Source organism: Pteropus vampyrus, unplaced genomic scaffold (genome assembly GCF_000151845.1).
Source record: "Pteropus vampyrus isolate Shadow unplaced genomic scaffold, Pvam_2.0 Scaffold124, whole genome shotgun sequence".
Classification (NCBI taxonomy): domain Eukaryota; kingdom Metazoa; phylum Chordata; class Mammalia; order Chiroptera; family Pteropodidae; genus Pteropus; species Pteropus vampyrus.
Genome location: NW_011888905.1, coordinates 185,729 through 187,518, shown reverse-complemented (window position 1 = coordinate 187,518; position 1,790 = coordinate 185,729).

The window sequence follows — 1,790 nt, the reverse complement described above, 5'->3', positions numbered from 1 at the left end:
TAATGAAATAGAACAATTGTAACAATAGACTGTAGTAAAAGTTATGTAAATGTGGTCTCTCAAAATATCTTCCTGTGCTGTACTCACCCTCTTGTGACGGTGCAAGATGATAAAACACCTACGTGACTACATAAGATGAGGTGAATGACGCAGGCATTGGGACGTAGCGTTGACCGTCTGCTTCAGGCGATCCTGGATCATGGGCCCTGACGATGTCGATGGCTGGATGTCAAGAGCAGGCGATGTCCACGGTTGAGGACCCTCGATAGTCAAAGACTTTTCCCCAGACCTTTGGAAGAACACTAATCAGAAGTCGTCGTCTCTCTTTTCTACTGTCAAAGCCTTGCTGCAGGGGCTGTAATCCTTCAGCGACCACGTGGTGACTTTGATGCTGAGATTTCATCACACTACTCAGAATGGCGCCCAATTCAAAACTTCTGAGTTATTTATTTTTGGAATTTTGCATTTAATATTTTCAGACGAGGGTTAACCGCAGGTAATTGAAACCATGAGAATCAAAACTTCAGATAAGGAGGGTGCGACTGCATAAACCAGCTGGTAAGCTAATTTGTACTGAGTTTCAATCACTTGCAATCTAAAGAGTCCTGACTAATTTAGCCTTTGGAGGCCTAAAGAGACTACATGATAATTACCAATTTTATCATACTTACCTAAGCTCCCTTAGAGACAGGCGTCACATTTTATTTGATATTGTATCTCAGAGACTAGCAGAGTATGGACACTAGTAAATGTTGAATGCAGCCCAGCAAAAGAAATGTAACCAGAGTGTGGTGCGTTTGCAAATAGCTTAAGGGGCATGTAAATTCTCTGAAGGCCAAATGACCAAGGTCAGCTAAGAGAGAAAAACAAAGAAAGTGACTCAGCCCCGATGAAGGTTATACATAAATACGAAGCAACGAATCCGCCCGGGCTCAATATATTATCTCATAATTGAAATTCACTGCCTGCAAAAACAAACCCTTGGTAACATCTGAATGGCTCACATAAATTGCCCAAATCAATGATCTACATCAAAGATTAAAACGATGGAATTTCTCCATAACACATGCGCATTAAACAATTAAGAATAATACCCATAAGACACAGGTGCATTTCTTTAAAAAGTTCTCTGCGTTCTTCAAACAATCCAACACACTTCACATTAAGCATGTTTGAAAATTTTACTGTAAATTGATAAAGACTCAGGACCGGCACTGGTGATTCTCTTCTATTAAAACCAGAGCAGCTTCCTATTGCTGGCAGCCTAGGACTCTGGTGGTTGCTCGGGGTTTTCAGAGTTCTTTCTGCTTTGGTAACTTCAAGGGTACTGTTCTCTCTGCTCAAAATATACCTCCACCCTCCTGCCAGCGAAGTCTTTCTCGCCCACCGGAATTCGGCTCGTGTTTCGCTTTATCCTCAGTCTAGATAAGAGGCACTTTCCATAGCGCCGTTTGTTCGCCTTTATTATAGCACATATCGCATGATAACTAATCATTGATGAACCTTTTTCTCTTTTTCTCACTAAAATGACATTTGCTGATAGTAGATACCGAGCTTTCTTTAGAACCGAATCATCACAAGCCAGTCAGAATTCAAATACGTGATGAATAAAATTTTTTAAAATGAATGCTACCGTAACTGCAAAATCAGTTCCAACTGTCCCAGTCCTGTCTGTTACAAAACACTGAGTTGTTTTTCAGGGACAATAGAACAAAACTACCAGCTGTGCAGCCGAAGCATGCGCGGAGGAGAGACTGTTGTAAATCACTCAGAACCAAAGGGCCTGCGGC